At 31.5% G+C, this 17,042-nt stretch overlaps 1 protein-coding gene across 3 annotated transcripts in view; it reads left to right on the forward strand.

Annotated features, from left to right (window-relative positions):
- LOC126770350 (estradiol 17-beta-dehydrogenase 11-like) overlaps positions 1 to 17,042 on the forward strand; it is a 36,676-nt gene that overhangs the window by 11,719 nt on the left and 7,915 nt on the right. The window lies entirely within an intron of this gene.

Raw genomic sequence — 17,042 nt, forward strand, 5'->3', positions numbered from 1 at the left:
TGAAGGTTATATACGTTAGAAATATAACAATTTTCTATGAAAGATTAATCAAACGCGACATCCCAGATGTCGCGTTTGATTAATTATTGATCGATTATCGATTATTGATTGATTTTTTATATATTATATTGATTAATTATTTGTCGTTCACTAATGCCTCGTGGCCTCATTCTTACGGAATAAAAAACCTATGTCATTTACACTTTATGCAACATTAATGTTCTTCTGTTGCTTCGTTGTTGCGGAAAAGAGATAGAAACAAATACACTTTCCCATTTAAAACATAAGTAGGGTTCTAGTTTGGTTTATATTGATTTAAATAGAATTTAAAACGTTATTATATACAGGAATTTTCCTTTGCTCATATTATATAAAATGAGAGAAGGTATTCGTTACAAAAAAAATCTTGTACAATAGACTTCTATCGACATCGTTAGGAAAAATACAGGCGTTATTGTTATGAACCGGTCCGAATTTACATTAGTTACGTGCAAAAGTATTTGAAATAACAAATCTTTGCTTATCAAAACGACATTATTTTGCATTATACTTCTTGTAATTTTTTTATTATATTATATTTATATTGTATTCTAGAATTTACTATTTGTAATATATTAAGGTAAGTATTAAAGTTTTGACTTGAGTATATATTAATCTAATTTTACTGGTTCAAACTCCGGCAAACACCATTGATTAATATCATTTGCTTGTTTTTATGTCATCGATGATTTCGAAATTTATACATTTTAGGTAGGGCTTTGTGCAAGCTCGTCTGGGTAGGTACCATCCACTCATCAGATATTCTACCGCAAAACAGCAATACTTGATATTGTTGTGTTCCGGTTTGAAGGGTGAGTGAGCCAGTGTAATTACAGGCACAAGGGACATAAAATCTTAGTTCCCAAGGTTAGTGGCGCATTGGCTATAAGCGATGCTTGACATTTCTTACAATGCCAATGTCTTAGGGCGTTTGGTGACCACTTACCATCAGGTGACCCATATGCTCGTCCACCTTCCTATTCTATAAAAAAAAGCAATTGCCGCAAAAGCCGTAACTGTTAACATACAACTCGCAATGCAATATAATAATGTAAATGGAATATTATTACTCTTTAAAAATAAAGGGAAGGAATAGAATGTTTCTGTAATATATAAGCTACGTTTAACTTTATACCTTGTCACCACAGTGACTTGTTGCTTATTAGGAACTTCGTATAATATAATTAAAGATCAATAATTAAATCGAGTGGAATTTGTACGTATTTAAATTTTCGTTCGGCTATGCGCCCCGATTTCGTCTTCGACCAACAATTTGTTGATCGAATCGATTGAATGTAAAATTATGGTTCAACCACTAGTATTATTACATATTTCGTATCCCGTGGCGCGATCGATCTGTCCGTACTCTAATATTATCTTAGGCAACTTTTTTGTTATGGGTTTTAACTTATGAGTCCCAAACTAGATTAACGTTATTTTTATACATTAAATGAGCTTAAGGTTTTGTTTTTTAATATAAAATTATAATGCACATTCTAATGGACATCGGGGAGGGTACTAATGATAAAAGATCATTTCGGACAATGTAATAAATAAAACGATTCTCACATTTACGAATCGTGATAATTTTTAGAACAAATCAATAGGTACGTAAGTGCTAAAATGCTTCAATTTAAATTGCTTGCAATCAAATGCTTTTTTTTTTTGGTAAGAATTAATATTAGTAATAATACTTAGAATTAAAATTTTCATTTTTGATAATTAATTAGCGAGTATGCAATCTTATTTTTCTCTGATGGTTAGAATTAATTCGTCATGGACTTTACTTAATATTATTTTATTTAAATTTTATAGATCTAAAAAAAAACATAGTTATATCAACAATTATCATATATCACCTTATTGTAAATTTCGATCCAGTGCACAAAAATATTGTACAAAGTTTTCGACTGATCGATCGGTCACAACAAAATATAATTTCTAAAAAAATATAGTTGAACAAATTGCATAAATAGCAAGCATTTCATTAGTGTATATCGTAACAAGTATGTCAATGTGAAGGTGAGCGCAATACGTGGGGTAACCTGCGTGTGCGCAACGTGACTTGCTGAGAAATGTTTGGTTTTTAACGATTAGTTTATTCAAATTAAAATAACGATCCGGTTCTGTCAAATTTGTCACACACGAATAGAATTCGTATCGAAACGTACGTAATTGATAGTATTGATGTAAAAATATAGAAATATACAGTAGTATATATATTCGTTAGAACACGTGGATCTTAATAGAAGATCACACTTTAAAATCCAGGCTTACCTATTTTTCACGTGCGTAATTATATGTTTATAATTATAGTAATACGTGCTCAGTGATGAAGGAAACATTGAAATTTTGCCACATGTAAATAACCAACAAACCCGAAGTGGACCAAAATCTTGGAATAAGCTACACTGATGATGGTTTTCCCTGGTGTGGAATTCTTTAAGCTTTTTTTTTATAGTATAGGTAGGTAAACGAGCATATGAGCCATCTGATGTTAAGTGGTCACCAACGCTCATAGAAATTGGCATTGTCAGAAATATTAACCATCTCTTACATCCCATGTTCATATCTGATGTTATTTTCCTTGTGTCTGTAATTACACTGGCTCACTCACCTTCCAAACCGGTACACAACAATACCAAGTACTGCTGTTCTGCGGTAGAATATCTGATGAGTGGGTTGTACTTACCCAGACGAGCTTGTACAAAGCCCTACCACCAGTACCACCATATATATAAAGCGCATCTCATAACGTACATTGTCGTTGAACGTTGCCTGTATAATTACTAATTAATGGCTTATGTAAAATGTTTCCTAGTTATTGCGTAAACATTGTCTAACTCATCGTGAATGTGATTTTTTAAACTTTTAATAAAATAAGATTTAGTTAATGTAGTCCCTTCATATAATATACCTTACGACTATTCTATTATTTTAATATTTAAAAAACATTTTATTGTAGCATGGACAGAATCATAAAGTATATAATAAATTAACCAGCGGGCTAAACTTCGGGTATGATATAATATGTAAGTACACGAATTTTGGTTAGTTTTCGAAATATATGTTAAAATATTTGTAACAAGTCTAACTACACTTAGTTAATATTGAGTTAAAAAATGGTAGGACAAAAGCTCACAGCCAGCTACGGTTGAAATTATGACTTCACATTGCAAAACAGTTCGTACTTCCAATATGGCGTAAGGCGTGACAAACACAGACACAAATCACAATATTATTTTTTTTGTCAATAGTGATAATGTAGTTATGTAGATTAATAATAAAAAAAAAATATATAGAGATGATTTTGTTAAATATTTTATATTATGGGATGTATAGTATTTTTAAGATAAGAAACGTACACAAATTACGATCCACAAATTAAATTCAACACGCGATAACGGAATTAAAACCGGAAAAAATGTAATTACGTAAATAACTAATATTACCTTAACAGGAAGCCTTAAGTGTTAAAACGTTTTCACATTTTCCGATATGATATCAAGTAACAATACAATGTCAAATTTGAATTAAGCTTTTGTTCACGATTGAAGCATTTGATTGCAAGCAATTTAAATTTAAGCATTTTAGCACTTACGTACCTATTGATTTGTTCTAAAAATTATCACGATTCGTAAATGTGAGAATCGTTTTATTTATTACATTGTCCGAAATGATCTTTTATCATTAGTACCCTCCCCGATGTCCATTAGAATGTGCATTATAATTTTATATTAAAAAACAAAACCTTAAGCTCATTTAATATATAAGAATAACGTTAATAAATGTCACTTCTTATAGACTCTGTAACTACGTCCTATATATAATATTATAAGGGTATGCCGCTTAAATCCTACTCACACTACTCGTCTCGGGTTAATTAAACGCTCTCGGTGTCTAATAACGAAGGTATGGAAGTCACTTTATACATACTGACGTTATAAATGCGCTGCAAAATGCAATACTAAATAATGTTTACATTTTATCATACCTTTTAATCTTATTGCATAAATATTGATAATAATGGATACTCGGGCAAGTAAATATGCCTGTTTTTCAATGTCATTCATATTTATTATTACAATTCATTATCAATTGTAGATTAACCTAAGCGCAAACATGCACAGCGGCGTATTATACGCAATAAGACTAACTTGATGAATATATATAATTAATATAATTGTGCTCGTTTGGGTAGGTACCACCCACTCATCAGATATTCTACCGCAAAACAGCAGTACTTGATATTGTTGTGTTCCGGTTTGAACGGTGAGTGAGCCAGTGTAATTACAAAAATCTTAGTTCCCAAGGTTCCCCATGCGCCACGCATTGGCTATGTAAGCGATGGTTGACGTTTTTAACAATGCCAATGTCTAAGGGCGTTGGTGACCACTTACCAACAGGTGGCCCATATGCTCGCCCGCTTTCCTATTCTATTAAAAAAGCACTACACCTTTGTGGAAAGTAAACTCGGTATTTCAAAAGTACTGCTTCTCTTATAATATACTTTTTAATGGCTGAACATTATGTGCGAACATTTGACCTTGTGACCCTCTATAAAAGATTAACGATCTTAATCGGTTTCAATAAGGTTGGAGAATAGGTTATTATTATGAAATTTCTTGGGCACAATGAAAGTAAAATTCCAATTTTGCTATATTGTAATATTTTAACGTCCCCGATGGGCTAAATACTTACATGTCCATGGCAATCATTGATATCAAATACTGTACCGACTCGATAACTTTAGTATGAGAAACAAAAATTTTGAGTTTTTAGGCCTGATTGAGAGGCCGTATCATACCGTACCCACAACTTGAAGGTCTTGGATTTCCCTTTTTTTTAAATACCTCAATTTTTTTTTAGTTACACATACAAAAACGTTATAAGGAAGTGAGATTCATATATAATTTTTAATTTAATATAAAAAAATATTTGTTATTTTTTTTTAATTTTAAAGCGGTTCACACATATACAAGAATGTTATCGTCTGTTTTTTTTTTTAATTTCATTATATGATGTAAAAAACTAAAAACAACTTTGACATTGAATTGCCATGATATCATTGGTTGACATTGAACAACCTATAGTATTACATAACGGGTTAATAAAAAAATGGCGTTTAGTCTCGGCGAAGTTGTAACCGGAACTTTGGAAGTAAAGTTACAATGTTATATTATGTGAAATGTTAATTATATGCCTAATATTAGTGTAGTAATTAAATAATTATTTGTAATGCCTTTTATTATATAGTTAATATAATATGGCTATTTGCCATATTAAGTTATTATATTTTAGACAACCGTTACTATCTAATAATTTAAATATTGTATTTATTATTATTTATTTATATGTATAATTCAAATAGGCATTACGTACGTTAAAATGGCAGAAGTTGAAGCCGCGGGTTTTGCTGGTATACAGATAAATTAATAAATAAATAAAACTAAATTGCAAATATGTACATCATATTTAATAAACTATTAGACTGTATAAAAAATAATAAATGATCTCCTTGAGCTGAATTATCTGAGTTAATCTAATAAGCACATGTATTAACACATTAACCGGTTTTCGCTTGTTTATATACTTGTATTATTAAAGTAAAAATAATTATTCACCGTCTGTAAATGTCCCATTGCTGGGCTAAGGCCCCTCTCCAGTGTTAAGGAGAAGGTTTAGAGCTTATTCCACCAGCTCCAATGCGGGTTGGTGGATATACATATGCAAGTGTACAGGTTACCTCACGATGGTTTCCTTCACCGCCAAATATGAGATGAATTATGAAGACTATGAACATGAAAATTAAGAGGTGCTTACCTGAGTTTGGGATTCACATAAAAACATGGGCCATTTCGGCAGTTCATGGTAACAGCCTATGAATTCTCACTGCTGGGCTATGGCCTCCTCTCCCTTTTTGAAGAGAAGGTTTGGAGCTTATTCCACCACGCTGCTCCAATGCGGGTTGGTGAAATACATATGTGGCAGAATTTCAGTGAAATTAGACACACGCAGATTTCCTCACGATGAATTACAATCACAAATTAAGCACATGAAAATTCAGTAGTGCTTGCCCGGGTTGGAATCCACGATCATCGATCATGATTCACGCGTTTTTACACTGGACCATCTCGACATTTCATACACAATTTTTATTAATTAGGGTCAGACGTTATAAAAACGAGATTCTGTAGTTTTCGCGTGATTGTATAATTCCCACGGCCGGTTTCTGAATACCATAGGATCAACGAACTTGATAGGTATGTACATTTTAATTGAGTTGTTCGATAAATCTTTAATGTTCGATAATCTTGTCTATAGATAAAAGTCTTATTCTTGTATTAATTTTTTATAGTTTTCGTTATTCGCTTCGCTAATCATTACATTCTTACTAATAATGTCCTCCAGACCGATTTCGGTCACGGCAGCCAATCTCAAGAGAGATAAACCAACTACGCAGGAGATATTATAGTGCACAAGTGTGTGTGCAAACACAGGTGCACTCTCTATTCCCTAACTCTCATAATCCGATGGGACGGCAATCCGACACGAACGGAAAGAGTTCAGGCGCAGGGCCAACGGCTTTACGTGCTTTCCGAGGCACGGGAGTGAAAACACTTCCAGCTTCCAGACTCCGGGCTGCTACTGAGAATTTTCTGACAGAAAAACCCAATAACTTTTTATTGGCCCGACCTGGGAATTGGACCCAGGACCTCCGGGTCTGCGGCCTTACATCAAGCCATTAGACCAACGAGGCAGTCATACTAATATTAGACATAGGGCATATAACCCATCAACACCCCCCTCCTACCATACGTGGGTGACCTACGATAACTAGTATTATTATACATGAAATTCCCCGCCACGTCTGTATATCTGGTTTCAGCCAGCTTCTCGAAAACTGCCACGTTCTCTCGATTCTTTATAATTATATTTCAATGTGATGTTATGATTTCTATAGCGTTATATGAAGCAGCCTCGGCCTTCCGGATGATATACTTGTAGATAATAAATAGTCTTTGTCAGTACGCTCCCACTCACTCTAGCACAGATAATACAAATGTTCCGATGGTATAATTATAACTATATTGTGAGATAAAACGTTTGAATTTTAATGTAACATTTATTTGATCGCAGAAAGCTTTATTTATTTATTTATTTTGGGAAACATACAGCATAATATAATACATAAACATTTGATAACAATATACTGGTGGTAGGGCTTTGTGCAAGCTCGTCTGGATAGGTACCACCCACTCATCAGATATTCTACCGCAAAACAGCAGTACTTGATATTGTTGTGTTCCGGTTTGAAGGGTGAGTGAGCCAGTGTAATTACAGGCACAAGGGACATAAAATCTTAGTTCCCAAGGTTGGTGGCGCATTGGCTATAAGCGATGGTTGACATTTCTTACAATGCCAATGTCTAAGGGCGTTTGGTGACCACTTACCATCAGGTGGCCAATATGCTCGTCCACCTTCCTATGCTATAAAAAAAAATACGTCTCACATAAGCCAACAAAGTTTCCACTTTTACATTGAAACGTGGAGTGAACCTAACAAGAACAAGTTATTTAACAAGTAATTAAAATATATAAAGTAAAGTATCATAAAGCAATTAAAAAAGCGGAAAAAAACGATAAGAATATTAATGACAAATATAGTTTCTAGGCTTCTAAGAATTTAAATAAATTTACGTTAAAAAATTTACGTTTTTTTTATATTAGCTATTTCGGAAATTAGATTTGGCTGTTTTTTTTAATTGAAGTTGTTTTTGAAAATCGGATTCTTCTCTAGATATTATCCACAAATTATAAATATATTCTTTATTATAAACTTGTGTTTCATCCGTTATTTGCAAAGGCTATCTTGAATAATCATGAAGATTCTGAACGCTTGCTCGCTCTATCACAATAATAGAGGAACAAATTGCTATAAATCAACGACTGGCAGTTCGTTGTACCAATTGAATCTTTCATACATCGAAGTGCATAGAAGTAGACAATTGATACACATGAAAAAATATATTCTCAAAATACAATTTTTTTATTTGTTAATACGGTTAATAGTGCAATGCTTCTTTAAATTTGTTAAACATCTATTCCCATACGAGTTGCGCTAAAATATTTTCAAAACCCAATCCAAAAACCAATCAGTTGTAACGGCGATCGGTCAAAGTGCTATAGAATTTATGTTGCAGCGCTCTTTTCAGCGGTGTATTACTCCAAAATGGATAATATAAATACTTTCTCCATGAAAAGGACATATATATATACTAATTAGCTGTCATGTTAATTGGTCTCACTGTAAAGTCTAGAAATCTGAAGCAGATATACCGACATCTTTTTTCATATACATTTAAAAATCTTTTATCTTATTATGACTTCTGATTGACCATTAGGCTTAATTTATTGACACAAGTAAATTGTTTAATTGTAAGTCATTTGAATGATAATTATAGTTTATCTCTTAAAATATATTATAACATATTAAAATATAATTAATATGTTGTATATTTTTTCCCATGTTAACTTGTGCACTTAATAATTAGTGCTGTGTGCGCTTTAATGAATGAATATCATTTAATGTATTCTTGTATTTTTTTTTAATTACGTGAATTTTTGCTTTTTTATATTCAGGTCCTATAGTAATGGTATACGCTGTCTTGTTTTACATTGTTCCGAAATCCGTTGTGACAATTGAATGAGCCAGTGTACTTACTTGCACATGTGCAGTGGCTGATAGTATATTTTGTAATTTTCCTTAAATGTTGTGATATAACGATTTCAATAGTAAAAGTTTAATTGGTTTTTTCGATAAATGTTGTGGTATGCATTTATTATATGTTTTGAAAAAATACCATATTAATGCTATGTAAATGACTTTCGAATTGAAAGGCAAACGAATGAAATTATACAAATGTGCAAATACGTCGTATGACCCTGTCGAAACAAGTAAACAACCTCTATAGAATATGCACACGATTCGATTTCAGTCGATCAGCTTCTAAATCGAAAACAGATTCGTGTTTTTTTTTTTTTGACAAATTGATTGTGATGAAGTGCCTACATAAATCGTATGTAGAAGTCCTGTAAAAAGGCTCTATTATAAGTGTTCTTATTTCAATTCAAAATTTCCTATTATTTTTAATTCTACTGGTGGTAGAGCTTTGTGCAAGCTCGTCTGGGTAGGTACCACCCACTCATCAGATGTTCAAAACAGCAGTTCTTGGTATTGTTGTGTTCCGGTTTGAAGGGTGAGTGAGCCAGTGTAATTACAGGCACAAGGGACATAACATCTTAGTTCCCAAGGTTGGTGGCGCATTGGTTATGTAAGCGATGGTTAACATTTATACATTTATAATAACATATTGTCTACGAGCGTTGGTTACATATGCTCGTCCGCCTTCCTATTCTATTAAAAAAAATTTTCATTTTCAATTTCATTTCGAATGTTTTCCTGTAACCAGAAATCCCGTGAATGCGACTTAAATAAAATATATTATAGTCAAGATAGAAATAATTTCAAACTAATTTATCGCTGTAATATAAACAATTTTCTACGTCGTTGCAATGTCAATTTTTGATCAAGTGAGACATATATACTATTTTTAAACTTCCAGACATTTTGGTAATTTGTACATACAAATTCGTATTTGTTCAAAGTAATTGTTTAGGTTCAGTAACATAACAATGATAACATAGACGAAAAATATGAGATTTTATGCTTTCTTGTTGTAAATAATTGTTTAACTTTATATACTTTTTTTTTAACGCTGGAAAAACGCGTTACGCGTTTCCCCCACGGGAACCTTTGGGGGTATGTGGGGCTCACCGGTGTCCAAGGCGCCGAATGCGCCCCGAACATCGGAATACCCACTAAAAACCAGTGGTACCCTTTCCATCTTAACGTGGAGCGCCACGGGATCGCTTTCGCATGCTACCCTGAAACTTTACATTCTCGCCCTGAGTTTAAAATATTTTGTAATCGGTGTACACAATAGTATAAAGAAGAATTTCTTAATGAAAATTGTTCACGATCATTGCATCCAAAGACTAACTTATAAACTGAACGGGAGATTAGATAGACAATGCTGTGTCTTCTTATAATAATGACAGAGAGAGAAAAATCAGTGTTTAACTGAACAACCGTTAAGCACAAGATTATAAGCAGGACCGCAAATGTCTTAGTCTTAATTTACGATATGTAGTTTGATTATGTACCAATGTATATATATTTATAAATTTATATTTAATTTAGTAATTTTGCAATGATAACATGTAATACGATAATACATAAATAATGCCAAATTCATATGTTGCAAGGGGTCAGTAGCAAATGTACTTATGTAGGTAAATTAATATTAATTAATGGTAAGTCATAAAAATCATGCTACCTCAAATAAAATAATATTAATAATTAATAGAACTGATTGAAAATTTTCAAGCGAAATCGTCGAAACAGATTAACAATATTTTTAAAATTAAATAAAAATTTCTTATGTTTGTGTCAATTAGAAACGTTTTTTTTTTAATAATTGGATTACGAATATTGATATATCAAATAATATTAAATTGACTGATCAAATTTCTAAACCAAAACGTAATTATAACTCTTCAGATACCTTGGATAAATATAAAACATATTACCGGATTTTTACAGATGGATCTAAAGAAAAAGATGTATCAGGGGCTGCATAATATGATGATAAATTAGGATATGGTTTTAAATTAAGAATTAAAAATAATGTATCTATTATGCATTTGGAACATTTCGCCATAGCTGAAGCATTATCGTATATAGACTATAGATCATAATAAAATTGTAATTTTAACAGACTCGAAAAGTTCTTTACAACACTTGGCTCGGTGAACCTCGGCTTTTCGAGGCGTTCCAAAAGCTTGTAGTAGTATACTGAAGCTACTATTGAAATTTACATCTAGACAGTGGATTCCATCTCATATAGGTAAAGAGGGTAATAAAAAAGCCGATTGTTTGACTAGAGAAGCTTATAATTATGGCATTGAAGTAGTTTTACGTCCCTTTTGCTCGGATTATATTTATATAATTAAGAAGTATTGCTGTGATTTGTGGAAGGAATATTTTGATGAAAGGTCCAAAGGAAAATGTATTTGGTATAAAACGATTCAGCCTCAACCACCCAAATTATCTTGGATTGATAACAGTTTAATAGATAAATATAATATAACAAAATATGTCATTTAAATCACAATTAAAATCTTGTATGGGATATTTAAATAGCATCTTGGCAGAACCTCGCACAGAAGCAGCTTCTGAATTATTAAAATTAGTTAAAGTCGGCCTTTATAACAGAAAGGATAATGTAATATTAAGAATACATAGCCACATTGAGAACTTAATTACTATTGTTACTTTTACAGAGTGGCATATTCGTTTTAACGAATAAACACTTTTAATAATGAAAAAAAAGAAGAACGTTAACATTATAAAATTATCAATCAAGGTCTTCCAGAGAAAATTAAACGATATTCAAGAATACGATATTCAGGAAATGACGAGTCGGTTCAATGAGGCTTAACCTAACAGGTTAGCCGAGCGTTATATAACATTGGATATACTAATCTATACCGATGCATAAACCACTCTGCCGGTCAGGTTTTCACTAAACCGTTGCATCTATTATGATACCAAGAGGAATCCTATAGAAGTTTTCGTACTTATTATGCTTACATATTGGCTTTTTATAGTTGTAGGTTCTGAATAATTGTAAAATGGCAAAATCACATAAACTTTGGACATTTTAATGGAAAATTATCATTCGACCTCGAGTAATTTGTGAAGTTTAAAAACCTATACTATAAAACGACGATAAAAGATATAGATAAATAATATAGATAAGCGTATGTGTCTATTAATGAAAATTAATTCATTCGTTTCGTTTAATGAATAGTGTTAGCTTATTAACATGTCTTACAGTTCAATTCCTATGCAAATTAATTTGTAGACGTCGTTTGAATTATGATAACACATATTTCTATTCTTTGTTACCAAAATTATTTTATATTTCACGTCACGTAAACGTTACCTTATAATACCAGGACGACGTATAAATTCAGATATCTAATATTCCGACAGTATCACTGACAGTATTGCTGGCAGTTTTTATTACGATTAAAAACTGAGGTGTTTCTCAAATCGTCTATAGAGGATGCATAGAAACCTGTCTGGTTAGTTACTCATTATGCATTCTGCCGCCGACCAAGAAATAATATTAAAAAATTAAAATAATATTACTTACAGTATTGTTGTGTTCCGGTTTGAAAGGTGAGTGAGACAGTGTAATTATTGGTACAAAAAACACTACATCTTTGTTCCAAGGTTGGTGGCGCATCGACGATGCAAGGTATGGTTAATATTTCATACAGCGCTAATGTGCGATGGTGACCAAACCAGCAGGGGGCCGTTTTGCTCGTCTATAAAAAGAACCTACCTAGTTTATAAAAAGAAAAAAAAATGGGTTCACTCATGTCCATCTTAATTTTATTGGCGTTTGTTAAGTTTAAGTGGTTAGAAGATGAAAATCTTAACCGACGATTCCAATTTTAAACCCGAGCAAGCACCATTGAATTTTCATGTGCTTAATTTGTGTTTATAATTAATCTCGTGCTTGGTGATGAAGGAAAATAGTGAGGAAACTTACGTGGCGGATAAAAATCTTCCCCCCGACCAACCCGCATTGGAGCAGCGTGGTGGAGCATCTCCTAATCATATCAAAAAGGAGTGATAACTTAGTCTAGCCGTGGGACATTTATAGGCTATTACTTAACTTTTACTTACTAACTTGTTAAATGAAGGCATTTTTTTCAGAATCAGATTATTTGCAAGTACAATGAGCATATATTACTCTATGACAGTTTTTACATCATAGGTACGTATATATAATACGAGGGTCATTGTCATGACTTCAAGCTATTCGAATGGTAATTTCGTATTTTTTATACTCAATCATACATATTCTAATTCATAGCCTTCACAATGTCTTAACTCGTCGACAACTACATGCAATTTCCCTTTTGAACCACAGATCCAAGATTTTTTAAATTAAATTAAATTTGCTCATTTTATGCAAATGCGCAATATATAATATGTGTATTTAAGGGTAATAAATCCGATAGCTACAAATGCGTTTGCGTTAGCAATTTCTTTTATTAGGTAAAACCATTTTATATCACCAATTTACAATTCGTTTGCTCCATGATCTTTTGCTCCTAAAACCAAAGATACAACTTTGGTTTTAGGAGCAAAAGATCATAAAAATGTATATATTGCACGTATAAACATGAGTTCCACAATAGATCATTATATTATAACAATTGAATGTAGATGCAATAAACATAATGCAATCGATAAAACCAATGCAAGCCCGCCTTACGCAGGAGATGAAAACAAATAGTTTATAATTTTCAATATAATAAATAAATTTCTAGAAGGCGACTTGTTGCTAAGATCTTTGTCTACGCAGCCACTCGTGATTAATTTCTTGTGCAAACTATATATATAGAGTGGCAGTGGAGTGATTCATCTTCGATAAATCTTCAATAAAACAAATCTTGGCAACGAAATCGGCTAGTGCGGGTTGTGACATATATGGGAGATGAATAGTGAATACAATCTGCCTATTTATCTATTCAATTTCGTAAACAGCCAATTGTTATTACTTTTTGTTGTCTCACATGCGCGTCAGAGACTCACTTCCGACTAACACGGATTGCGTGTATTTGAAAGAAAAGACTGATTTTATTTCGTTTTTTTTTTTCTATTTATACAGTACTTCTGACAATTTTGTTCATGTGAAATAAATTCTGAATAATATTAGTTTGGTATACCTTTTTATAATTTGATAACTCCCTTCCCAATGTATGCTATAATGCCTTTGGGTTTTATGTTGTTTATGTTAGAATAGAAATATATTTTTTTATATTTTTCCCTATTGCGTCTTTATTATGTTACGAGCTAAACAATTAAGCAATTTAAGTAAATAACATGTAATCGAACATGTTTATGGTTCGCTACGACCTTAATAGCTATAGTATGAACAGAAAAAATGTTACCTTGAAATTACTAAGATAAATTTTAAAACAGCTCTGTTATCGAAGTTTTAAAATAAAAAATAATAACGTTATTCTGAGCAATAAACAAAGTTACTAAAAAACTAACACAGAAACACACGGTAACTAAATTCTATAGTTCTTAGTTAACGGTTGGATAATTTTCTCATTTGGCTCATTAATACTTTTATTATATTTTATTAAATCTACCCAAAAAAAAACTTGTATAATCTTGCGTAGAATGGATGTATTTTTAAATAAAACATTGTTTTTCTTAAACGCATCCTAGAGTAACGAATACGTAGAGTAACGAATAATAAAAATAATAAGCATACCAAGAATATGTATTTATGTACGTGTATATTATTTGCAAACGAGTCCAGTACCCGACGATACTTTGAATGAGCTACTCACTTAAATTCGACCGATGAAGTGACCGTTCTAAATGAATCAAGTCTGCATTATGAAAATATTGTACTTTTACGAGTCATATGTTAACAGACTGAACCATAACAGCGTAATTATGTACTTTATTTCCTGCTAACTGCAACGCACCAGCGACTCATGCGCACGACAAGGCCGTATAGAGTTTCGATAGATTTATTTATGTTTAATAATTTCATATTTAGAAGCTTCTAGAATATTCATAATTAACGTCAATAATTGAATGATAAGAGACGTCTAGTAAATAAGATGATATAGATTTGATGATTGACCCATTAGGCTGTTGTATTGACTCCAAGGCTGTTTATCTAAAGATGTATTTAGAGTTGTTAAATATTGTATTCATAAAAAAATATGACATATAATGAGCTCAACGGGTATGCCATCTTTTTAATATGAAATATGTTATAATCGTTTCTGGTGTGTTTCAGTTAAACATTATTGGTGCTAATAAATTGGCATGACGTAGTTTGAGCTTCTGAATCTAAATGTCTTATTATAAATAGCCATTCGATTGACGATCATTTGTACGAATGAGACCTCAATACATTGCTTTCTTGCTTATTGATATTGATCTTATATATTAAATATATACCTATATACTTACATATTTACCTTTTAGGTATCAATTAAACAAACACTGTACAATAATATATAATAACAAATATTCTACATATGTCACGATCCCATCAAAATTTCTGTTCCTTGTACCCAAAATTAACCTGATATTCTAATAATAATGTTATATATGATATAGTTACATAAACCTTTGGATCTAATAAAAGATTCAACATTTGATTGTATTAACAATGGTTTGTCATTTAAAATAATGATACACGATAAAAACTTAACGTTATTTTAAATTATACGTGAACAAAAGCGAATTTATCCCAAAAATTAATCTCGTCCGTATAATTAACGGTAAACATTTAATATTTGTCGATTAGGAGTTTGAGTTGATATTATTATTATATATCCGAAATATTAATACCTACTATTATTGCTTTTTGAACATGTTTTTGTGACTCATATCTTTCTTCACCTCCGCTTTACTTTTACGTGTAACGTTATCTTATCTTTCACAAAATGAATAAGAGTTATTTGTTAAGGTTCTACAAATCTGTCACAAACGTTTTATTCGATTAACAATCATGATTACTAAAATTGCCTTTGAAACGTAACCCAAAGTGAGTTTTTTTTTGTTTATAGTATAAGTAAAATACCGAGCGTAATACTGAAATGCGAGTAAAAGCAAAATATATACATCGATACAATAAGGTCAGAATGCGCTCCAGATTTGGACGGTACAATGTCGTCAACAATCGACAAGGAAGGAGCAAAGATATTTTAACATTGAAAACAGTATTTTGCAGTGATTTTTGCTTTATTTATAAATGTATTTTGCTAAAACAAAACTTTAAAAGACCATTATTATTTATTTAAATTGTATTACAAATATATTCCTAAGCTTTTCAGAACAAAGATTCACAACAAAAAGTAAATTCATCATCACCTCTCTTATTATATTTATATATCAAAATATTTTTATTTATAATCATTGTATATTTTATTTATAATAATCACTAAATCGAGAAAAAGGAAATTATTTGATAACTTATGATATATGGACAGTGTCAATATAAAGTAATATTTTTTGCATAAAAGCGTTGATAAAATAATTAATATAATGCTTATGGAATTATGATAACATATCAAATAAAATATATTATATTACATTGAAACGAAAAGCGTATGCTGTTGTATGTTTATTTCATGTTTATAATATTTCGTCAAGGCAAATATGAAAAGGAAGAATGATCCAGAATCGTGCTGCAAGGACAGTATAAGTCTGGCCCAATAAGTATAAGCCTTGATTGAATACCACACAATAACGTACTGGTTTATTGAAGAGCATAAACTGGTTTCAGCACATTGAAGATGTGTGTGAACGCGAAAGTTCCGAAGAAGACGAAATAAGTTACTTTAATTGACGTCGCATTTCTGAGACGTCGTCAAACTTAGTAGTGTATCTTTAAATTAAGCGGATGCATTCATTTTGAAGTCAAATTATTTCATCCAAGAGCTCCCTATTCACATTGAGCATGTATTTTTTTTTTATTTAAAGAGACATCAAATTCTTTCTTACTTATATATAAAAGGATTATGAAGTTGATAATAGTAAGTCCATTCTGATATGTCATCACGTTCTGTGGTCTGCGGTATGTATTGACTTGTCGTCTTTGATTGCGTCAACAGTTCCCTGCAAATCAAATTACCCTCTATATGCGGAGGTGGGAGTTGTTAATTAAATTAAATTTCAAATTTAAATTAATCTGTGTCGATTAATATAAATAATTATTAATAATTAAAAGTGAGTTGAAGAGTACGATTATTAGGAACCACTCAATAATTAATATACCATCAAATAGCAATACTTTGTATGCTTGTTTTTCGGTTGAAACTATG

Source organism: Nymphalis io, chromosome 1, assembly GCF_905147045.1.
Source record: "Nymphalis io chromosome 1, ilAglIoxx1.1, whole genome shotgun sequence".
NCBI classification, from domain to species: Eukaryota; Metazoa; Arthropoda; class Insecta; order Lepidoptera; family Nymphalidae; genus Nymphalis; species Nymphalis io.